General features: G+C 41.8%; 1 pseudogene; it reads right to left on the bottom strand.

Annotated features, from left to right (window-relative positions):
• Window positions 1-17,842: 17,842 nt before the first annotated feature.
• Window positions 17,843-18,455, bottom strand: LOC129683886 (60S ribosomal protein L12-like; annotated as a pseudogene).
• Window positions 18,456-25,350: the final 6,895 nt, after the last annotated feature.

The following is a 25,350-nucleotide window of genomic DNA, read 5'->3' on the forward strand; positions in this document are numbered from 1 at the left end:
AGATATAGTAAGATAAAAACAAAAGCTAACACGTTGGAATAGTACAAAGCCAGCAAACCAAAGGAAAAGAGCCCAAGAGAAGGCACAGGAATCAGAGACCCACTCATCCTCACACTCAGGAATCCCACAAAAAAAACACTAAACCGGAAGCCATAATATATGCCCAAAGAACTTGGGCAGTAACAACATATAAATGAAATTTAAAATTTAAAAATAAAAGTGAGATTTAAAAAATAAAAGTCCTGACCAAACATTTTGGAACAAGGAGCCTTCAAAGATGCCATAGAGTTTGGCCATCCACTGCGGGGCACAGAGCCTACTCTTAAGAGGAGTTAGTTTTTCTAGTGCAACACCATTGAAGAAAACTAAATTTTCATATGTATGTGGTTATCAGAGCTAGCTTCTGGGTTAGCAATGGGGGCATGTGTCCACCTCTTCCTTCAGCTCAGGGAACCCATCTGGTGCAGACCTATGCAGGACCTGTGCATACTGCCTCAGTCTCTGTGAGTTCTTACGTGCACTGATCCTGTTGACTTAGAGGGCCTTGACTTGCTGGTGTCCTCCTCTCCCTTGGGCTCTTACACTCTTTCCTCCTCCTCCTCCTCCTCTTCCACAGGGTTCCCTGAGCCCTGAAGGGAGGAATATGATGGAGACATCCCATTGAGGACTGAGTATTCCAAGGTCTCTCTCTGCACATTGTCTGGCAGCGTGCCTCTGTATTTGCTCCCATCTACTGCAGGAGGAAGCTTCTCTGATGACATCTGAGCAAGGCACTGATCTGCGAGTATAGCAGAGCGTCATTAGGAGTCATTGAATTGCTGTGTTCTTAGTAGAATTGTGGTGTTTGGTTTTTCCCTACATCCCTGGGCTGTCTAGTCTCAGGTTCCTGGTCCCCACAAGCACTTCTGGGTGTAGGTCCCATCTCATGGAGCCTTAAGTCAAATCAAATATTGGTCGGTTACTCCCATAAGCTTTATGTCACTGTTGCCCTAGCATATCTAACATGCAAGGTACAATTGTAGATCAAAGGTTTTGTGACTGGGTTGCTGTTTACAGTTCTTCTTTGGTAGTATGCAGGCTACCTTTCTGTACCAAAGACACTAGCAAGTAGGGATGGAAGGCTCTGTCTCTGTGTTTGATGAGTTGTGGAGGTATCTTCAGCAATGGAACCTTGCTGTCAGCATGTGGACAGCAACCTACAGTTTTAGCAACAGCCTGGGCTGTTTGGGGTTCCCTTTGGCCAACAATTCAATTAGATGTAACCCACTCCTGGAACTGGAGGCTTTGTGTGCTGACAAAAGATGTCCAGTTGGGGCTCTGTCTCCCTCATTATTTAGCAAATTCATTTAGATTGCCTGTATATTTTAGGAAGTTTCTATTGTATTAAATTTTCATACTACTCCTTAAATGCCTTTTTATTTTATATTTCAGCTGTCTTTCTCTTTTTTCCTCCCCCATTTTCCCTCTTCCCTTTCCATTCACACTTGATCCATTCCTGATCCCTCCCTGCCATCCATCCATAATTATCTATTTCCCTTTTCTATGGAGATCTATCTGTCCTCCACTAGTCTGTTCCTCTATACCTAACCTCTGTGGTTCTACAGAGACTTGGTTGTCACTGACCTAACATCTAATACACACTTATAAGCAAATATATATTGTATTTGTATTTCTGGGTCTGGGTTACCTCACTCAGGATGATTTTTTTATTTTCTGTTTGCCTGAGAATTTCATGATTTCATTTTTGTTAAAAGTCTGAGTACTACTCCTCTGCATAAATGTACCACATTTTATTCATCCATTCTTCTGTTGAAGACATGCAAGATGTTTCCAATTTCCAACTATTACAAATGAAGCAGCAATGAACATAGTTAAACAAGTGTGTCTGTAGCAGAATTATGTGTTCTTTGAGTATATACCCAAGAATGGTATAGCTGGACCTTGAGGTAGATCGATTCCCATTTTCCTGAGGAATTACCACCCTCGTTTCCACAGTGGCTGTACAAGTTTGAGCTCCCACCAGGAAAAGATAAGTGTTCTCCTTGCTCCGTATCCTCACTAACATGAGCTGTTGTTTGTTTTATTGATCTTAGCCATTCTGATAGGCATAAGATGAAATTCCAAAGTAGTTTTGATTAGTGTTTCCTGATGACTGAGGCTGTTGAACATCTCTTTGAGAGTTTCTCAGCCATTTGAGTTTTCTCTTTCGAAAATTCTCTCTTTAGATCTTTACCCCAAGTTTTAACTGTGTTATTTGTTTTCTTGATGTTTAATTTTTTAGTTCTTTACATATTTTTGGTGTTAGCCCTCTATCGGATATGCAGTTGGTAAAAATTGTTGGAGAATCAAAAGATTTTTTTTTTTAACTTAGCTTGTTTTAATTAGAATTGCTGTCAAGCATAGGAAGGGAAGGAGGCTGGCCTCTGGTCACTATGTGGTACTTCTAAGGCTCTGGTAACTTAGAAATACATGAAGCTTCTTTCTTGACCAATTCCAGTCAGAAGATAATGTCCATATCCAGAAGCCTGATGTTTGGAGTAATCTTTCAGAAGAAAGCAAAACACTAACAATATGAATAGGTTTCTCTCTGTATAGCCCCACCAACCATGTGAATGGACACAATCACATATACTAACACGTGGCCTCCCGGTCCTGAGGTCAGAGTCTTGATGGACTTAGTTTCCTGGGAGTTGCCATTACAACATTTGGACAAGTTACCATGAAGTCAAATGAAGTTCAAATCTATCCAATTAAAAATTCAATGAAAAGTATGTTTCTGAATAATCTCTGCAGATCAATTAAAAATAAAAATATAGAATTATATCCTAGCTCAATAGAGTGATTGCTTCATATACATAAGGCCTTAAGATCAATCCTCAATACTGCCCAAAGGTATACGTGTATATTATATATTTTAAAGTATATTTAAAAGGCTAGGTACGGTGGCACAGACCTTTAATCCCAGGAGGCAGAGGCAGGTAGATCTTTCTGAGTTTGTGGTCAGTCTGCCCTACATAGTGAGTCCCAGGGCAGCCAAGGCTACATATAGAAACCCTGTCTCAAAAACAAACAAGTACATTTTAAATAAAATTATGTATTTGAAATTATATACTTGATTATCTTTTCTAATTTCACCCAATGGCATACAAGGTGAGATCTTACAAGGTGCGATGCTGTGTTGCCTAGTTTTATGTCAACTTGACACAAGCTAGAGTCATTTTGGAAGAGGGAACTTCAACTAAGAAAATGCCCCCAGAAAATCGGGCTATTGGCAAGCCTATAGGACACTTTCTTAATTAGTAATGCATGTGGGAGGGCCCAGACCACTGTGGGTGCCCCTATGCCTGGGCCGGTGGTCCTGGGTTCCACAAGAAGGCAGGCTGAGTAAGCCATGGGGAGCCAGCCAGTCAGCAGCACTTCTCCAGGGCTTCTGCACCAGCTCCTGCTTCCAGGTTCCTTCCTGCTTGAGTTCCTGTCCTCACTGCTTTTGATAATACACTGTTACATGGGTCTGTGAATGAAATAAACCCTTTCCTTCTCAAGTTGCTTTTGGTCATGGGGTTTCATTGCAGCAATACGAACTCTAAGCCAGATGCTCAAGACATTTTTTTGATTCTTGGTTCATGTTGTTTCTTCTGAAATAAGATTCCTTCCTTAGGGGAAATGATTTGCAAAAAGAGTGAACTTTTAGATCGGTGAAATAAATGAATGCTAATTATAGGAATCAGAACAAAACAATCACATGGCAGGACCTGGAATCTCCTGAGAGATAAAATTCTGAGCACATCTGCAAGGGAGACTTTATTATATTGTTTTAACTGAGATAAGAAGACCCACCCCAAACGGGAGCACTATTTTATGGGTTAGGGTCCTGAATCAAATTTAAGAGAGAGAGAGAGAGAGAAAGCTGAGCAGCAGGATTCATCTCTGTTGGCTTCATGACTGTGGACTCAACATGATGAGCCATCTCAAGTTCCTGCTGACTGCCATGGCTTCCCTGTTGTGACTGACCAATCAATCCCTCAAACCGTGAGCCAGAACAGGCAAACAAAACCCCTTCTTTCCTTTAGCCGCTTTGTGAGGCATTTTTGTCATAGTGGTAAGAAAAGCAAGTAGCGAAATGACTCCATCAGTACCAGTGTCCATACTGTTGGGTAGGAAACTTTGAACTACTCTGCGTGAGAACTGAAGCAGCAATCACTGCTTGCAGAACTGTATGGACCATGGAACACACAGCAGCTCAGTTGAAAGGGCTTCCACATTAGCCCAGTTTACCGCAAGATAAGAAGCTCTTCTCATGACAAACTCTGACCTACCCATGTCCAGTTCTTGCTTGTTATTACCCCTGCTGCAGACTGCCACGTGCCTAATCTACACCCGGTAGACAGGACACGTCCCCCTCCCCCTCTCCCTCTGGAGAGCGTTGATACTCTGCCAAGGTGCTGCTTTCTCTTGCTCAGCGAGTTTAATAAATGCAGTTTTGCAGGATCAGCAGTGTTCCTGGTGGTCTTAGAGCTTTGATAACTCAAAGAGGTATTCAGGAGGATTGGGCCCTGCTGCTGAGTAGGTTTATGGATTCATTAAGCCGTTTAACTTGTAGTTCCCCCGTAACGTAGGCACAGGAGTGGTATATGATAAAAAATATATATATATGGCTGTTAAGTTCAGAAAAAGTGCGAAATGATGAACTCTAAGGAAGCATTGTGTTATGGGCTATTGGTGCCGGTTATTTCTTCTTAGTGATCACCGTACAGCCTCCAGCACTGTGCGCTTAACTAAGGGATGGCAATGGTGGTCAGCTGTCTCATACTTGGCCCGTGGTGAGGAGCCATGCACCATGCAGCGTGCCTTCCCTGAGCTTAGTCCTTCATTTAGGTCCTATATCAAGCTCTGTGTTTGTTGATGATCAGCTGAGGTGTGGAGAGGGGCCATGGTTGCCAGTTTATGCAAATGGCGGGTGAGTTAGGGTTCCAGAACAAGTACGCTGACACCAGAAGCCGGGGCTGGGTGGGGAGAAATGAAGCCTGCCGTGCAATTTTCTTAATTCCGGCAGAGAGCATCAATTAGAATGATAGTACTTGTGAACGGCATGCACTAAATTTGGGATTGGGGCTTTTAAGAGTAATATATTTAACAGGTCTTTGGCGCTCGCTGACAATGAAGTCGTTTCTCTTGGGTATTTAAGCAAAAGTACCCTCTGAACATAAAATACATGCCAGCTTATTTCTTCCAAAAAGAAAGAGAGTCCCCAGGTGTTCATAGGCATACATCAGGGTTAAAAAACAAGCAGCCAAGTAAAAAACAAAGCCAGCACTGGGGGTCATCCATTTAAGTCACTGCTTGACAGCTGTTCTGGGAATGGCTGTTGCCAGGGGTTACTGCAGGGCGTTCAGCATCATCCCTTCCCATCACGTCCTGCCTGAGCCGCCATGTCTCCCAAGAGGCAGCCTTGTCTCCCTTTCCCCACTCTATCCCACCTCTGTGGTTAGTATTAAAGATGTTTTTCTTCTTTGCAAAAGAAGCAAGCAACAATGGGCAGAGAACTGCCTCTGTTCAACAGAGAACTGACTGTTGCTAGGATAGTCCTCGGCTGTGATGGTTTCTTGCCCTCCACTTTTCCCTTGTAGATCACAGCTTCAGCACCACTTTTTTTAAAGTAAAACATCAGCAAGGGAGTCCAAAGTGCTGCCTTCCACAGGTGGAGCCACAGGCAGACATTATTCAAGCAGCAATGTACCAAAACAGCTGTCAGACATGTAAAAAACTCCTAATTGGATTTTTTTTTCCCAGGGAGTTAGCCTGCTGTGGTACATTTCTGGGATTCTCCTTGTTGCTCGTGTGTTCCTCTCTCTTGTAAAGACTCTTCCCTTGTCGGTGTGCTCACCTTGTTTTAGACCAAGAAGCTTGGCCAGGACCCACTGACTGTCCTTCCGTCACTCGCTGCCCTCTCTTCACACACCAGAAGGGGTGATAAAGGCAGTGCACAATAGTGCTGCAGGATGGGAAGCCATATGCTAAAGCAAGCAGGACGCTGGCTGTATTTAACTTCCTGGCTCTTAAGAGCTTCAGAGTTGTGGAACATAATCATCATCTGTTCCATTGTACAAAAAAAAAAAAAAAAAAAAAAAAAAAGATGCTTTATGGGAAGCAGTTTGTGACTCTTGTAAGACATTTAGAGGCCCTGGTATTCCTTCGGCTTAGGTTTTAGATGATGTTTATGGACCATAGTATCCACTGATGCCATGAGTCAAATTACGTCTCACCAAATATACCACTGAACTCTGTCACTTTATCAAGAGTTCCTTACCCATTGTGTTTCTCCTCCCTCTGCTTCTTGCTTCTCAGCCATCGCTTTCTTGTCCCTACAGGCTCCTTCCTAAGGTTTGCTTATAGATTATTAAGGGGGGAAAAAAGATGTAAATACCCAGGGAGGATTAAGGTAGGCACAGCTGGTGTGGACAAAAACAGAGATGAAAGAGCACTGAGCTCAACTGAATGGACAGCCCACGGGGCTTTCTTATGACTATCCTTGACCTTTCACCTCTCAAACCATGCCCCAGGCAAGTAAACAGCTTTTCAAAGCAGACTACCTTCTGGGACTCTTCTACATTTTCATTTTTAATCTCTTTGCAAAGCGGTCACAAATAAATATGCTGGGGAAGAGAAGCGAGGGAGACAGAAGTCAAATATGAAATGACCCCGAAGCTCTGAGTAACCTAACTCGCCGAGGTCCTCAGTGGCTTCTCGGTTCATGTCAAAAGAAAAAGCAAATCTCTAATGAATGTTTTAACATTCAAAATGGCTACAAGAGCTTTTGAAAATATTGCCTGGAGGCACTCTAAGTGACTTTAATTCACCCGTGTATTTGGTGGGCGCCTGTGAGGAGCATGTTTTACTTCTATAATTAGAATAGTTTGTTAAAAACAAATGGAATTGTGGCATAAATTTATAAAACGTGAAGACATCACCCAGTGAGTTATTGTCTTTATAAATGATGGAGACAAAAGGAGCCTGTTAGGATTTTGGCACCAAACCTGCTTCTGGGTTGCCTGGTAACCTATGATGTCATGGTGTCGCCCACCAGGTAGCCACACCTGGAAGGTGTGGTTACCTTCTCCCTTAAAGGGACCAGCCAACACATGGTCTCTCTCGCCCTCTTCCCCTTTTCTTGGCCTCTCTTGGCCCTTCCCCCTTTCTCTTCACCCCCCCCATCATGTCCTGCTCTCCCTTCTCTCCCTCTCTTCACCTCCAGCTAATAAACCTCTTTCATATAAAAGATCTGTTGTAATCGTCATATGATTTAAATGGTATCCCATCAGAGCCCCCCCTTAAAGCACAGCTATTTAGCAATGCAGATAAACTGTCCTGCATCTGATAAAACGAGGCAGGTTAGAGATGGACTTAGCCCTTCTTCCCTGAAAAGTCAGTGCTCTGCAGAGCACACACTTCCTTTCCCCTTGAACCACAGCCAGATTTTTAAAGGTCTACATATTTAGCATGTCCATCATAAGCAAATTTTGTTATTAGTCACATCTGCTGTGTGAAGAAGAAACAGGAGACCCTCCCCATCAAAGTTTTTTGACCTATGAAATGTAATTTCAGTCTCACTGTTTGGTAACAAATGAGGCTGGGGGGCTAGCACATAAATGAACAGGTGTTGGGGCAGGGGTCCAGTGGTTATTCCTCTGTCTCACTTTCAGTGATTTTTTTATTGCTAATGTTTGATACCATCACCATTTAAATTTACAATTCCAGTGAGTTCAATATTGAAAATATGGATACAATTATTAGCTAGTCCTCAAGGTGAGTACAGAAATGAGCAGGAAAGCAGGCTCTTTCCTGGTTGCCTGAGAGCAACTTCTAAATCATTTTACCCAGCATATACACAATGGGAGATAAAAATCTACCCCCACCCTCAAATGCAACACACTTTGCCTAAAAGCTGTAAAGAAACATATCTGGGATTTGTATTTCCAGTGCTGTTTACACTCAACCTTAAATATCTAGCTTTTTACAAACCTGAAAAATCGAATTGCTTTCTGGTTTGAAAAGTATTTAATACAGTGTGACCAGTTTAAAGTTAGCATTTTTGTATTTGGGATGATGAATGGCACCATGTTATATTTCAATTACTGCAAGACATTTCACTGTAATGAACGGGAGCAATAATATCCACATTAAGCCAATAAACAGCATCTTCAAAGTGTGACACGTGCGTCTATTATGGTGGTATAAGTTGATCACAGATCACACCACGGTGAATTATCAACAGTTCAATAGAAAGCCACCACATGGAGGCAGATACTTTTGTCTCAGCACATGGGGATTTTGGCTGATCATGCTCCTTGGCATTAGCAGCAGTCAAGTAAAAATCCTCTCACACATTAGCTAGAACACTGCTTCTTATTTCCCCAGCCCTACTACACCCCGTATCTTAATAGTCTCAGCCTGAGAAACTGACTTGTTTCTCAGAGAAATCTGAGTCAGAACAGAAATACAGGTTGTAGTGAGAATTCTCAATTTTAGTTGCTTTAAAAACACACACACAGAAATAGTATAAGAATTTTTGTTTGTTTGTTTGTTTGTTTGTTTTAATCCCAGGATATGAGGCTGCTTCGCCGCAGCTGACTATGATTTGCCTCGTGCTCTAGTAGAGGTGTGGTTTTTCCATCTGCAGATGGTTTCTGCAATTGTGGAACATTTGGAATTCTGGGGACTTTTCAGAGGGTATGTAAATTCGAGGGCCCTAAGAGGCATAAGTGAGTTGTTGGTTGCTGTTGGTCATAGTTGTTAAGTAGTTGTGTGCAAAGAATAAACCACAAAAAGAAGAAATTAGATATCTTGATGGTGAAGATCAAACTTGCCCCAAGGAAATGGATGCCCGTAATCAGCAGAAAGTAGTCTAATGATAACATCACCCCTTTTTCCACCCCTGACTTTATTCAGGGATCTCTATCTTTTTTCTCTCTTATCTAGTATGAGAGGATTAAAAAGGTGGAAGAAAAGGGGTGGAGAAGGTTGGAAAGAAAAAGGACAAAGTAGCGAAGACTGGCTACAACAGGTGGTAAGTGACTTGACTAAATTACAGAAAACTGAAGCTTGGAAAAGCAAGTGCCAACAAATAGATATTTACTTCCCCCCTAAAGAGTGTCCTCTGAGAGAGGGGGTTGAGTACCATAGTATATAGCGAAACTTCCTGACAATAAATGCCTAAAAAAATTAGCATTTTTTTAAAAATTGTTTTGAGCTTGGGGCTGGATTGAAGAGGGAGAAAGCTTATCCCGAATGTGTAAGATCTGAGTTCAATTTCCAGTACCTCATTAAGAAAACAAATAAACAAACAAATCAACTATTTGAGCCACAGAGATGGCTCAGTCAGGTAAAAAAAAAAATTCATTATACAAGCCTGAAGACCTGAGGACTCTACACTGGAAGGAAAGAACTGATTCCTGGTACCATGGCATACAAACTTCTGAACACACAAACACACGCACACACGCACACAACACACAAAAATAATAAACATATTTTTTAACTAAACAAATGTCCTAAATGTTACATGGTGATAGAACCATTGATAAAACATTGATGAGATGGTCCAAGAGCAGAGGAGAAATCTAGACACCAACAGGCAGGGACAGTAGCATTTGCTAAGGCAGCTTCCTGCATGGTTAGGTAGGCAAGTGTTGCATAATTGCACCTCCACAACAATGCACAGATAAAATCTGCAGACGAAAAGAAGCGTGGGCTCCTTTTCATTTTCATTTACGTAATTTTAAAAAAATGGTCTTTAAAATAGTAGTATGTCTGCCAGCCTTCGTAGGTTCAGGAAATTGCTGGTGATGTTGTAGAATAAGAACAACTTCTTAAATAACCTTAAAATATAGTGCAAATGATCAATTTTAGAATAAGAGGCTCTATTTGCCTAAATATAATGCAAAGGCATTATGATAGTTAGGTCTTGTTGCTAACCTGGTTGGATCTGGGAATCAACTAAAAGACAGGCCTCTGGGTGAGTATGTGAGGGTATCTTCCGGAAGCATTCATCAAGAGAGGAGACACGTAGAGAAAGCAGTACTTTCTGTTAGTAGCCCAGATGTGAGGCAGTCTGAGAAAGAAGCAACACTGTTTTTTGCCTGTTTGCCTTTGCTCCTTGCTGGTGAATACATTCATCTTGTTTTCGTTGCTGCTGCTGCTGCTGCTGTCATGCAACCCAGCTTCCAGTGTGAACTGAAGACCAGCGGCTGAGCAGGCCTTCAGCACTGGATGGGGCTGCTAAGGCAGCTAGCCCTGTGGATTGAACAAATATGAGGTGGTCATATTTGTCATATTTGACATATGAGGTGTCCAGTATGCAGACAGCCATGTACTATGCCCATATGTACTATGCCAGGCAATCTAATAAATCCCTTTTGTGAATCTTGCCTCTTCATTCTATTAGTTTTGTTCCTCTAGATAGCCCGACTAAGACAGTCATTAAGGAAGAATTTCAAAATACCAAGAGACAATTGAGAGTCAATGGCAAGGCCAATAAGGCAGAAATATGAGAAAATACGAACTTCAGAGTGTAGCACAGATCAGAGTTTTCTTAGAGACTGTGGTTTACTGAGTGGGTTTGCCACATGACTCTAACACAGTAGAGCAAATTCTACAGTAAGGATGAACACCATATATTTTCTCTCCCTTGAAGAATCTCTAAGTGTGTGTGTGTGTGTGTGTGTGTGTGTGTGTGTGATATGAAACAGAAGGGAAGAGGAAATCTTAAGGTGGAGGAAAGATAAGGTAACAGAATACATGGAACAGGAAAGGAGGGGAGTGCTTGGGGTGAAGAGAAGAAAGTGGAAGGACTGTGGAGGTGACGGCAGATGAGTACAAAGCATGTGTGGAAACGCCATTGTGAAGCCTATTGCTTTAGAGGCTAATCTAGGAGTTGAATTAGTAAAACAAACTCTCCACTCAGGCTTGTGCTTCACAGGTTGCAGCTGAGTTATCAGGTGACCACGAGACGTTGTTAACATCCTGAGGCCCCAGTTTCTTCACCCTGTAGTAGACGTGATGACTGTGATCCAAAAGTCAATCCACTCAGTGTTTGGAGGCCCGTCACTTTATAAGCCTTCCTTAGCCCATTGACTCTTATTGGTAATTCTGAGACTCTTCAAAATAAAAAAAAAAAGTTTTGTTTGTACACTGGTATTGTGATATTCTGAGCAGCATCGCCTGACCTAAATGACACAAGGTTGTTGACTATCTCTAATCTCACTTAGTGACATTTGCTCCAGAAATATTGCACTAAAATAAATTTAATTAATGTATCAAAAAATCTACAAGCTCTGATTTCAAAATACATCTAAGGCCCAAAGGGTTCAGAAAGGACACTGTTTATCTTGAAAGATAATGATGACAAAGGTGGTAATAGCCACATTTTTACCTTGATTATCAATTTCTTGCCCTTGATTGTGACACTTGATCCTTGATTTGGACATTTTCATCTCCCATTGTCTTCTTTGTTGTGAGCATTTGCTGCCACTATGACACAGTTTCTTAGAATCTATGTTCTTCCATTAGTTCCTAATGCTGACCCTTTGGGATAGTTCAGACCTTCCCGCTCTCTGGCACATGGGCTCTGGTTTCTGGGCATGAAAAGCTTGACCTTGCTCTAGTAAATACAAATACTCTGCTGTTCACAGGTTGGAGAAAGCAGGTGGTTTATTTAGTAAGGATGGAGGGGAGATGGAAATAAAGATGATGCATCTACAGTAAAACAGAATCCATCCACATTCTGGTACCCTCTTCATTTCTTACGGACTACAGTCCATTTTATCTAAACAGCTCCTCTCAGACAACTGTCTCGTGACCTGACTTCTGTGGTGGGAAGCAGTGATCAAGTTAAGGGCCATGTCATCTTAAATGGGCTTAATTCTCCTGGCGGTGGGGTAGATAACATTTCTCTGGTCTCCTCTCTGTGAGATTAGGGTTTTGCCTGTCCATTGACATATGCCCACAAACCAAGAAACACTTTCCCTATGTCTAAGAGCATCGAGGAAAGGAGTCTCCATTCAGTGGAAGCCATTCCTGAGAATGATACCCTATCAATGCCCCCCTTGGCAACTACCAAGCTACGATACTAGTTTTTCTCATTCCTTTTTGAGCCTGTGCTGGTTTGAATGATGTATTTCCTCATAGGCTCAGGTGTTTGAATATTAGATCTCCAGTTGGTGGCATGGTTTGGGTAGACTTAGGAGATATGGCCTGGCTGAAGGAAGTATGCCATTAGAGGTGGGCACTGAGCCACACACCAGTTCACTATCCTAGTTCACTATCTCTCAGCTTGCTGATTGTGGTTCAATATATGATCCCTCAACATCCTGCTCTAGGCTGATGCTTGGTGCCATCTTCCTTGCCACAATGGACACATCCCTTTGGAACCATAAGCTCAAATAAACCCTTCGTTCTATTAGTTGCTTTGGTTATGGTGTTTTTAATCACAGAAATAAAAAAGTAACTAACGCAAGGTCCAAATTTACATTTCAATAATGTGCCATCTACAAAAACTTATCATTATAGATGTCACATAATATGTATATATTTTGGACTATATTCAAAGGCTGAAAATGCAAAGGCTTTTATCCTACGGTCATTTCATCTCTAAGAGGGCCCACTGGCTTGGATCAAAAAAATCCTTATTTAATTGCATCAATAGGAAATAAATCTGTGAAAGAAGAAGTGCAAAGTTGGGAATATGTGATGTATAGCATAAACATCACAGCAAACAGTTACAAGGTCCTGTGGAGAAAGCAGGCTAGCCTGGGATAAAATTGAAGATGTTCGAAAAAAAAAATGGTGTATTTGAGGTAAACTTTAAAAAGTGTGTATGTCCAGGTGATGGGGATGAGACAGGGATGAAAGGAAAAGAAATAATATGACCTATGAACTGTACTTACAGAAAAAAAAATGATGTGCTCAGGAAGTCCAGGAAGAACTGTAAAGCTATTGTAGAAGAGACATGTGGAAATGCAACCTACAGACTCATCCTTAAAAACCTTGTACATGAGACTAAAGTTCTTGGTGTGTGTCTGATACCTAGGACAGGATTTAAAACAGAAGATAGTTTCACTGTAGCTTTATTCTAGCAAGAGGAAATTGAAGGTGTGCAACGCAAAGAAGATATAGATTATGCCAAATGATTAATATAATGGGAAGACTTGATGCTCACTTTATTAATCATTGGAACCAATATTCTGATCAGTAGTAACTCCATTTTTTATTGATGTGTGGGTGTGTTAAAGCCCTTGTCCAGGGCCACACACTTAGCAAGTTGCTAGTGCAGAATTTAACCCAGATTGGTTTGCAACCGGAGCTGCCTGCCCGTAAACCTACAACACCGATGACTCAGGTTCCAGATCATCTTATCTGTTTGTGGTGTTGGGGAGAGTACCCAGAGACTTGGGGGTGCTAGGTAACGGCTCTACTAGCTTTCATATCAGGAAGACCCTGTTAGCATGATGTAGCATGGGTGGAGATAAAGACTGAAGTTCATAAATACTCTAAAGGAAGTACCCACAGATGTGACTAAGATGTCAGGGGTTCAGTTTCCTTGCTTCAAGGCTGGCTGCTTAGAAGACGTATGGAAACACCAGTTTAAAAATAAAATTACAAGGGAGCCTTGGTTTGAAGAGACAGCTGATGAATTATTGATGAAGCCACAGCCAACTCTGGCCTCCTGTTCTCTCTCCTCTATCTGATCCCCACTATCTCTGCCTTTTATTACCAGTGTCTGTGGAAGGCAGTAAGATGCATGTTTTAGTCCTATTGTAAGTCATGTAAGATAAGATTTATAAAATGTTTGAGAAGGTGAAGCAAGCGCAGGGGGGAAGGGAGAATTGGTGTTTAATGAGAACCCTTTGCCGAATCTATCCTCAGTCACCTGGATTTACTGCAGTCAAATTTTCCTGTAAAGACACTGTTCTACTGACTTTGCACCATTCTCTCCATGGTGGCATAGGGCCCATGGTGTGGTTACAGGACCAAATCTCAGCAGGCAATTAAAATTCATGGTCTTGCTACTGCACGGCAGAACAGTATAAATTGAAAAGCAGTCTGGATACCATCTTGTGGTTTTTATTAGGGGAAAATTAGTGGTACTTTGATTCACGAAGGGCTTACGGCAGGCCTGGGCCCTGTGGTGGCCCTAATATAGCCATCACTGGAATGCCAAGAGGCAGCCTGCTGTGTTAACAGATGTCATTTTGTGCCAAACTCACATAACTGAAAGGTTATGGGCCAATAAAAAAAAAAAATCTGTGGCTCTCCTTCTTTGGTTATGAGATGCAAGAGCAGGCATTTTGGAAAGCAAGCTGCCTTGTTTCCTGTCAAATTATGCCCAACAGAGTGGCCAGTTTCTATGTTGTGAAGAACTTTGTGAATACATCACGTCAGCATTCCTTTCTCTGGTGGGTGAGCCTTACTCAGGTTATTGCTGCATACCAGACCACTGTGGGAAGCTGATACGGGATGGGGTGACTTTAACATTTTTTTTTTCCTCAGGCTGTTGGTTTGCAATGCAGCAAAGGTTCCTCAGAGCAGAATGGAGAACAAGGTGTTCGTACTCTCTGATGACAAATATCTGGCCTAGCTACCTAAGAGTTATTTGATTTGGTGTGACTCACCCAGCTGGTGAGAGGCTGCTCATGCTATCTATGAAGAGAACGTATTTTAAAAGGTTTCAAAGACCAGAAAGAATCTACACAGGGTGCTATAGTCAGAAGAGTCCGAATTCTTGTTGACCTGCCCCATAAAAAGCAGTTTGTGTGATGTCGCTTGCTTTTCATAATTGCCCGACAAAGTAAGTAGTATTTTTATTCCCCAGGTTACAGATAATCTGGCTCTAGAAGTAATCTAGGGAAGTAGATGGAGAATTAAGATCCCGGATCCTCATCTGCTGGTTCTGTATCGCCTAAAAATTAAGTGGTAGAGCTGTCCATGTGCCCCAGACATTGTGAAGGAAGGCTGTGTGCTCAAACCTACTCTCACAGCACCAGGCAGGCTGCTTGGGCGGCAGCTCAGCAGTCCTGAGCTGATCAATGAATGTATGAACGACGCAAGTGCCACACTTCTGATTTTGAAGAAAATTCCGCCCCCTCTCCCCACATGTTTGCTCCTCATTGAAGCTAATCCCCGAAGTCCTGTGTGTGCTCACTTCTGGTCCTGAGGGCCTGATACCCATATATCTCCACTGAACACTGGCTCTTTCACTGGACCCTTGCAGAACAGCGGCTGGGTCTGGACTCTGGCATTGCTGAGCATCCCCCAAGGGTGAGAAGGAGCAGCGTTAGATGACATGGTGAAGGGTTTCCTTCTCCCGGAGCCAGAAGGAGCCAGGAAAGCCCATAGTGAAAGGTAAAGTGGAGGTTCTGTGAGTATTCTAGAAGATCTAGGCAGCAGCCTTCTGAAAACACACTGCTCCCAGAGAAAGAAAGCATAGAGTGGGGATCAGGATGCTCCTTTCCTTCCACTGGAGGCCCAAGTGAAGGTTAAGTAGGAGACAGGCACCCTTGGGGTCATTGGATACCAGTGCGGATGTCCTTAAGGTGGACACAGAGTGGCTCTAAAGTCCACTGTAGCTTTTGATAGAGACGGTTGAAGCACTTTTGTGGAAACACAGGATCAAGATCAAGGCGATGAGTAGTTTGATAGCTAAGGGCTTGGCATTCATTCCTTCTGCACCAGATTTCAGTCAGGAATTCTCCATTTCAATGTCTTATTAAGGTGGATTTGTCCCTTTCCTGTTAAAGGACAAAGCAACAAATCCAAGTTTATTCTGACTCTGACTTAACCCCTGCCTTAAATGTGCTATTCTGGCATGACAAAGTCCGACTATAGTCTCCCATGACCTTTCCCATGAAGGTTTAGTTGAACTCTTGTCTTTGAAAATGCAGCAACATGAGCCCCAATGTTTATTAACTCTATAGGTATAGTTATGTAGGTTAAGCATTTACAGAAATAGGGACAAGGATTGTGAGTCCTCTTTCTTTTTTACTTTCCACTGCCACAAACTCATTTGTGTGTATTATCCAAACTAGTAGACTCTCAACATTTGGATTAGGATCAGAAAAATGCAAATAATGGTGTTATCTAGGAAGTGTTTCAAGGAATCAATTAAAGCACAAAATCATCCTTCTAACCTCCCCTGTGGGCCTCCTCTGCTGCCGGCGCGATGATACTGATGATGGTTACACAACCACTGAGCGGTACACACAACTCTAGGCATTTTAATATTCAGTATACCCTTATCAGAGAAGACGCTTATCTTCGCTTCACTCTGAGCAGTCCTACAATGCTCTATGAGACTGCCCAGAAATTCTCCGCTCCTTGTCTAGTGATTGCTTCTAGGGAACATGAAGTAACAGAACACCGAAGAACTTCCATGAAAATGCACTCCAATGTTCAAATTCCTACAGTTAAGAATTAGCATATCTTCCATCCTGGAGGTTTCTTCCATGTAGGCAATCAGGTGGTTGACATCAAGATGGGCTTTGTAGCTATAGATACCTTCCAGTTCCAAAGTGCTAGAGCATTTTTTTTTGTAAACTAATTTAGGTACTTCTTCTGGTTCTATTTGTGACACTCAAAAGTACCTTTGCATGTCACGACTCTATGTAATGGACACCTTTTCATAAATACCTTACAAAAAAGGAAAGTTTCATGGAGATTGAGGTCACTCAGTATGTGATAAAAGTAGATATCAAACGAAGTCTTGGAACTCCAAAGCACAAACCACAGAATTTCACAGCTTTTGTTAAAGGCTTTCATTTCAGTCCTGAACAACTCCTGCCTACGCGTAGGCAATGGGATACTTTCCGGGAGTTGGGTGTGATAATTACTGAGCAAAGTCATGGGGTTGAGTTGGGGTGCTGGATAACATCAGGCCTCAAATTCTGATTCTGCCACACAGATGTCCCATCCTAAACAAATCCATCACAGTGTGCCCCATTTGGGGGAAGAAATATTTCATAGGGTTGTAGAGAGTACACGGGCTAGCACTTAAATTATACATAGTGATACACTAAGAAGCCTTTTGAGAATGGCTCCTGATGATTGAATGGGATGATGTGGCAGGAGCCTTTAGCACAGGGCTTGATGCAGAGTTGGTTTTCTGTAAGTGAACTATGGGCCACCCTGACTCATTTTATGGAATATTTCACTTAACCATGACTTTTGTGTTATGGTCTTATGGTCTTACAAGGCATCTGGTTTTCTGAAAGTTACCTTAAGTTGTACATTGGTGCTGATTTCTGATTTCTATGCCACATGTGGACTTTCTTCTCTGTTTTCCAAAGCTTTCTTCTGACGGTCTTACCAAGTGTCCTATCCTTCTCCTCGGGCTACCTTTCCAAGTCCACTTTCCCCTTCTGCCAGTCTTTGCTCTGTCCGTGGTCCTGACTCCACATTCTTGACTTCTTCGGCTACGAAGTCCTCACATTTGGTGGCATAGATAGAGTTCCAGGTCTTTCAGAAAGGTCTTCCTGATTACTCCAGCCCACACAGAATTACTAGTGCGAGTTTGGAAGTTCTTCAAAGCCTATCTGGAGAATGCTTGATTTTTCCCTGCCATGGGCACCACCAATTGTGACTGAGAGCAAAGTGCGAAGGTATCGAGGAAGAACTGCACTGAATTAATTTCTTTTTTTTTTCTGAATTAATTTCTAATGGTCACATGTAATGTTGGTACAGTGACACATCAGTAAATTAAATAGAAAAGAATAAATAAAAACATGAATTTTTATAAAATTGGCACAATTAAATGCCTATAGTGAGAAAATGTGTACTTCCAGAGGATTTTTTTTTTTATCAGATGGTTCTTTATTTAAATACTCTTGTTGCTTCTCAACTAGCTGGGCACTCCACTGCACCACTATTGATGTCATCTGTGATGTCATGAGGGTGGCGGCCATCCACATGGCAGCCCAGAGACTGCGCAGTACCCAGGATCTCCTCAATAGTTCCAGAAAGCTCTCAGGCTAAAGAACGGTGTCTCATTTGTCTGGCAACGTTGACAATCTCATCAAAGGTAATATTTCCACTGTGTTTAATGTTCTTCTGCTTCTTTCTGTCTCTTGGTGGCTCCTTGAGTGCTTTGATGATCAGGGCAGAAGCAGAAGGCACCACCTCAATCTGGGCCTGTCTGTTCTGGATGGTCAGTTTCACTGTAATCCTCAGACCTTTCCAGTCACCAGTAGCCTTGGCAATGTCATCACCAACTTTTTTTGGAGACAGACCCAGAGGGCCGATCTTGGGGCCAACACAGATATGGCACCGACCTCGCCTCCGGTGCACCTCAAGTACACGACTTTGATCTCGTTGGGGTCGAACTTGGGCGGCATGGTGGAGGCGGCTGATGTTGGATGAACCCGGATTCGGGACGACCGAAGAAAGTTGCACCATTGCCTCCTCTGAGCCGAAAGTGGAAAGGCTTCCCGAGGATTTTTTAATTTCCTATCAAAATATTCATGAAAGTGCCCAAAACATGTGCAAAGGTGTTTATGGCAACATTAAGGCATCAAAACACTAAATATATATATATGATACTTGAAGCTGCCAAACATTCATACACAGAATATTATGAAGCTCCTAAAAGGAACAAAATTAATCTATGTTTATGGACAAGAAAAGACATCCTTGCTATATTATGTATAAAAAGTTGGAACAGCTTATATCAATTCATTTTTATAAAATGGAAATATATTCTTAATATATTTTGTGTTTGTTTATGAGTAGAAAAAAACCAGATGTCCACTAATTTTTTAAAATGCCTCTGAAGAGTTAGATATCGGAAACGCAGGAATGAGTGATGAGTAGGCTCATTTCGTGTGTTAAGCACATATTCAACAAATAAAACAGTAATTCCTTGATAGCATACATTTCACCAATCCAGTTGTATGTACAACAAAAAGGCGTGTGTGTTTTCTTAGTCTTAAAGGTTTTTCTTAAAAAAATATGACATGCGTAATTTTGAGACTTGAATTTTTCTTAGTGTAACGTTCCTCCCGGCAGTAAGTGTTATTTGTTTTCTTTCTTTGGTATTTAGAAATGTAGTCAGATGTGCCACAACTCTTCTAAACCAAAAAAATCCCACTGCATGTCCTCACATTTCATCATCCTAGTGAGTACATTGTGAGTGATTATACTTTAAGAATATTTTAGCTCTTAAATGGCTTTTGCACTACCAGTCAGCATGGCTGCTGGCGGTAATCCAGGGTTGGCTTTAGCTGTGTAAATTAGTCGAACGTGTCACTTGAGTCTGTCCTTCACTTGTATCTTCTTGCTTTCTCCCTTCCCCCTCCCCCAGCCCTGAGCCAGGAGATAATATTAGAGGAGAATGCTCAGCTAAGAGGTTGGCAGGCATACCTGTCTCAAATGTGCTTTGGTCAAGCTGAAGCAAAGCGAGTCAGCATGATGGAGGAGAGAAAATGTGAGTGTTGGAGCTGATAGAGCTGGGTGTGTGGGCCTGACCCTGTCAGTATCTAGTTGTATGGCATGATGCAGGCCAAGCAATTTCTGGGAGCCGCTGTTCGTGTGTGAAATGATAAAAGCAATCACTACCTCTTAGGCATGTGATCAGGTAAAACGAGGCAAACTGTCAAGTGTCTGGGGCATGATTGATACTAATAAGCATTAATAATCCTTTCTCCCTTTCTTCCAAATCCTCCTCACATGCCCTTGACTTACCTCAAGAATGTGAGTCGGGGCTTTTCACTATCTATGGTGAGCTGAGTTTTTCTGCCAGGGGCTGCCCATTTTTTTTCTCTTGTCCAAGTGCTGTGTCATGTGACCATTGTTTCTCTGGATCGAAGGGACGATGTTTCAAACACCAATGTTTTCGTTTAGGCACCATCAAATGCACAGTTGAGCACAGCTCAAAGAATATAGAATACGCCGACTCAGCTATTCAGTCCTTTGTGGTGAGAGAGGCCAGTTTTACCTTTTTGTCCTCAAGTGAAAGCTCTTTGAGGTCAGACACCAGTGTTGATCTATATGTCTTGAACAATCCCTAGTACATTCATCAAACACTCATTGACTGAATGACTGACTGGTCCAGGCATTGCGTAACCTCTTCAGGTACGGAGAAAGCAGCTTTCAAGCTGGCTCCACTCTGATTGTTGGCACTTAATTATACTCCCCAAGCAAACACAGCTATACCTATGTTACTTCAGGTTAGAGAAGATCTTCCATCTGTAGCTTTTCTTCATTTTCTCATTGGCTTTACTGGGGCTCATTAGTGTAATGGAAAGGGCTTGAGGGAAGTTTCGATGGTCTGAAAACCCAGGCAGATATCCCTGAGCTTGGAGAAAGTACCCGGACAGGCCCTGGGAGAATGAGCAAAAGCTCTGGGGAAGACCATTGAGAAATGTCCCAGTGAGACATTGTCTGCGGATCACTGCCCAGTATCACATAAAGGCCCCCTCTGAGCCATTACTGCCTATTGTGTCAATGTGTTTTCCGAGAGGCTGTCATCCATAGATCACCACTGGCGGTGAAGTTAATACTGCCATGGAAACGGTTGCCATTTCCCATTGGCGAATTTTATTAGAGGTCTGTGGGTTACTGCCACTGGAGTTCATATGAACTCCGGGAAGGGGATGGGGATCGATTCCACGGAATTTTGTGAATACACACAGAATACATTTCCTACTGTCATTTGGGTCTTGTACTGCACTCCCATGATCTAATATCATCCGCTCAAATTGCTGCAGAGGAAAAAAAATTCCCACGCCATTTCAAGGCTGAAATACACGTTCACTTCTCTTCCCCAGTCACAAAAGATTTAGAAATAACTATAAGCCATTGACTCCTCCCCTGACTTAACAATTTGGAAAGATGGAAGGGCACTTACTGAGTGACCACTGTGTACCTAAAAGCAAACTGAACTATGAGATGATACCCAAAGCATACGAGATTAGTGTTCTCTGAGAAGTTATTAAGTTAGAGACACAAATGATTAAGGAATGCCATTATGAAACAAGTAACAGGAAAAGACAAACTCATAAGCAGGTCCACTGCTTAGTGCAGGAGCTGTGTTCTCCAAAAGATGGGTGACTGCTAATCTGGGGGCACTGAAAAGAATGAACTGTTTACGCAGAGCTTCACAGAGTAAATGGACTAAGGCGCTGGTATTGCAAGTTGTACACTTTAGGAATGATTCTTTCCCCTGAGATAGCACTGGATCATTCCTAGCTGCTGGGAATACCCTCTGAGGTCCTGTGCGGATGCCTGGGGCCATGGATAGAATCCAGCTTTGTATGTACCATGCTTTTGTCCTACACACACCCATAATGATGTTTAATTTATAAACTAGTTACAGTAAGAGGTTATAAAAGACAACCAATAATAAAAATAGAACAATTGGGATAATATACTATATAATGTTATGTGGATATGGTCTATCAAAAGAATAAAATCAGATATTAATATTCACAGAACACAGTAGACCAGAGATTATGGAAACCAGGAAAAGTGAAACCACAAGTAATGGGAAAATACTATATGTGCTTTGGGTTATTGGTCCAGGAAAAACGGTAAGTTAGGAGGTAACTATAGAATGTTGCCTTGATGAACTGGATTTTAGGTGAGAGGCAAGAGAAAGTGAAAGGCAAGAGCTGGTAGTGATCTGGGAGAGGAACAACTTTCCCACATGCTCAAGGTGGAAGAAAATAGCATCAGTAGGTGCTCCTCAACCTACATCAGTAGGTGTAGGCTAAGCCATATATATTATATATGCATATATATATATCACATATTAACTGGTTGTTATGATTTTCATCTCTTTTATCCAGATGATAAAAAATTAAAAAAAAAAAAAACCAGCTGTCCTCAAGTCCACAGTTGATCATCTGGCAACAGCCACCTATTACATTAATGGCACCAAGTTTTTCACATGCCTAACAAACCCACACTCAACTCTTCTCTGAACCTCTCTTTTATCACTTAGATTTCTGTTGCCTTTAGACTTTCTGTTATCTCCTAAGTAGACTCCATTTCCCCTTTTTCTCTAGTTTTCCCTGAATAGCCCAGTGTTCCAAAGTCCCACCCATTCTGCTCACATAAGCCACACTCTGTGAAGCAGGCTACAAAACCATCTTTTCTAGGTTGCCTTCCTTATTAGGTTGTTCATGTATTGCTCTTCTCTGTTCCTCATTTAAAAGTAACCTTCACAGCTCATCTTTTCCCCCGTATGACGTATACCCATCCATGAGGTGTTTCATTTACAGGCTGTGCTCCGTGATTAGGTCACACGTTTCTAAAGATGAAGACCATTCTTCCGTTTCTTTTACTTCTTCCAGATAATCCTCTGGCAGCACCAGGATTCAGTGTTATTGGGAGCCCAACTGTTGTTATGGGGACGATCGGATTCTTTCCCAAAACATGAATGCTTTTTTTTTTTTTTTTTTTCTTAAGAACAAAATTTAAAATGTTGCTTAAGCTTCTTGTCAGGCCTGCAAATGTGTACTTGTTTATATTATAGTATTAGTATCAGTAATCTAATATTAGTGCCTCTGTGCTCCTTACAATGCTAACATATATTCATTCAAATTGTAGGTGCTCTATGTACAGTTCATACTCTTCATTCATGCTGTATGTACATATTCATTCAAACTGTACGGTGTAGAAGGTGGCAAGATAACATATATGGTCCTTTCTCTGGTTATAGGCTACCAAGATAAATTATAGCAAATGTGAATAAAAAACAAACAGTTCTTCTTTAACAAGGACTCATTTTTACTGAGACTTAGAAATCATTCACACAGAAGTGGAAGGGCTACGAGACAGAAGTAATTGTGTGAGGAATGGTTCTCTGGGAGAAAAACTCATGCTGAGAAGCCTGGAAGGCCCTTGCGTCTTCAACATGGAGATGAGTATTGGTAGCACAGAGATAAGTACTGGTAAGAAATGTTATTCTGGAAGACAGAGAGACCAGGTCACATTGGGCAAGGGCCCCAATGAGGAGTCTGGGTTTAAGCTAAAAGTAATGGGAAGCCACTGGAAACTTTTAGAGAAGGATACATTTTTGTGATAATAAGTTGGATATGGCTTGTAGAATTAACTATGTATGGACACATTGTGTTTGCATGGGACAATGGTCTCTACAGGGTGGCCATGAGGGAATGTAAATAATGAATGCTTGTGTCGTGGTTCTAGACATGGCCAGAATGGACTCCAATAAACAACCTTCTACATCCCAAAAGGTCTGACATCGGTCTGTAAGGCTGAGAAAGTATGAGGTGCATACCTTTGGCAAGACCAAAAGCTGAGGGATGTAAGCAGAGGGACAATGCAAGCTAGAGAGTTGCAGGTTCAACTCTCAGAGAGATCAAATCCCAATAATTACTAAGGTCAGTGTGCAAAGTTCACACAACTTAGTCTGAGAGAGAGGGAGGTGGAGGTTAGCAATGCAAATCACCTAGGATCGTGGGGCTTCTGTTGTTGGTAATGGCAGATATGTGATATGAGAAAACCCATCTCTACCATCCCCCACAGCAGTGGCAGGAAACTCAGTGGCAGGGGTTCCTTCTCGTTGCCCTGGCTTTGAGGAATAACAGTGTACCCTTGACTCACACCAGGAAATATAGCAAGGTAATAAGGTACGCTGTCAATTATAATTTCAATATGGTCAAAGAACCGAGCCATGAAAGGAAAAGTCAGGTCCATCATATTGCCACAGTCTTCTCCCAGGCCAAGAGGATAGTTAGTAAGTCGTCTCTTGTCATTCTGTAGCTGTAGTGGATGTTTGGGGTGGGATTAAATGTTAAAATGTGTGAAAGGCTTGGTTACATATATGGAAAGACTGGTTTGAAGATAACAATCAGTGAACACATATAACTTGAAATATGACGTACAAATGGCGATCTTTCACCTCCAGTATAAATATTTCAGATAGAAAAAAAAAAACTCAATAGCTCACATCCAATGTAACAGTGCTTCAGCAAGGGATAATAAGGTTGAGAAAAACCAATTAGCACTGTGGCCACATGTAAAGAGGTCATCAATAAAACAATTATTTCCAATAAATTATGGCAACTTCGACATAGAAATCGTATTAACTTCCAAATAAATACAGTGTAGCACACAGAGAGAGCTTAAAAAGTGAGGTGGCTTGTTCAAAAGGCTACTCAGAAAATTAACAGATTACTAGTTATGGAAATACGTTGGTATAATGTTCTTATCCTTGTTCATTCAAATGCTGATTTCTCTCCCCCACTCTCTGGTTTCAATCCCGACATTGCATTGTGATACTTATTCTAAGCATCACCTGTCTCAACTTTGTGTAAACATGCCAAAATAAAATAACCAGACACAATGTTGAGCAATGGAGAGGAAGGAGTAGGAGAGGAGCCAGAGGACAGAAAGGAGTGGGAGGCAGAGAAGGAGAGAGGAGCAGAGGCTGGAGGAGAGATCTTGGAACCATGTGGAGAGATGGATGGGACCTAAGATATCACTAAAAGCAAGTATAATGGGTAAAATCTGAGTGGTAGGAAACTATGTGGGCTTGAGGTTTAGGATGGAATAACTATTGCCCAGCATTGTGATCTAGGTTAATTAAATAAATCCCAGTCTCTGTGTGATTTGGGTATACAGCTATTTAGAATTAACCACGGCTTTACTAAAAGATATGTCAACAATAAATATTAGCACAAATACAACAGAAGAGACCAGAATAGAGAGATTGAGAAAGATGTGTACAATAAGTGATCGTTTCTAAGAGAGCAGAATGGCACAGTATGGTAGTCCACCGCACTCTGCTACACTGAGCTGAGCTAACATATTTTGTATCTGGCAGCCAGCACTATACGATAGGAAACATTAATGTGTTGGCAGAAAAGTCTGTGCAGACGACCCAATGTGATGCTTGACTGACACAAAGCCTTTACCAATCATGGAAAGGCTGCTTCTCAGTATGGAAACATGTTTAGGAATAGAGCACACTTGGTTTTCAAATCTTGAATAAAGAGCAATAGATTATTCCCCCTTAATGCATTTTTGGCGCCATGATGGTTCACACAAATCTTTTATGTAGGCCAGCAGTTCTCAACCTGTGGGTTGTAACCCCTTTGGGGTCATAGATCAGATATCCTGCATACCAGATATTTACATTATGATTCATGACAGTGACAAAATCACAGCGGCAATGAAATAATTTTATGGTTTGGAGTCACCCACAACATGAGGAACTGTATGAAAGGGTTGTGGTATTAGGAAGGTTGAGGACCACTGACGGAGACTATGAAGTGTGTACGTATCAAAAATACATATGCATTTTTAGTTGGCATGTTTAACATTCAAACATTCAGAGATTTT

Source organism: Psammomys obesus, unplaced genomic scaffold (assembly GCF_907164565.1).
Source record: "Psammomys obesus unplaced genomic scaffold, mPsaObe1.curated_primary_1811, whole genome shotgun sequence".
Lineage (NCBI taxonomy): Eukaryota > Metazoa > Chordata > Mammalia > Rodentia > Muridae > Psammomys > Psammomys obesus.